Genomic DNA, 275 nt, shown 5'->3' on the forward strand with positions numbered 1-275 from the left:
GAGACTTGCTCTCGCGTACCATCCCTGCGTCGTGCTTCGCACAGAGAAAGGCGTCAATGACGTCACACTGCTACTTGGACAGGGGCCATTGGCGTGTTACGCAGTATTTGGTATCCGGAACCAGGTCGATCTCATGACGCACACCTCGGTCCGGAGTTATGACCGAAGGCGGGTCTTTTGAGGCGACGTCTTGAAATTCCTTTACCAAAGGATAGTTCGGATCCAAGGGATTCCGTAGGATCGACGATCCACTTCGTGCGTTCAGCACTCTCTTG

Source organism: Plasmopara halstedii (genome assembly GCF_900000015.1).
Source record: "Plasmopara halstedii genome assembly, contig: Scaffold_3060, whole genome shotgun sequence".
Lineage (NCBI taxonomy): Eukaryota > Oomycota > Peronosporomycetes > Peronosporales > Peronosporaceae > Plasmopara > Plasmopara halstedii.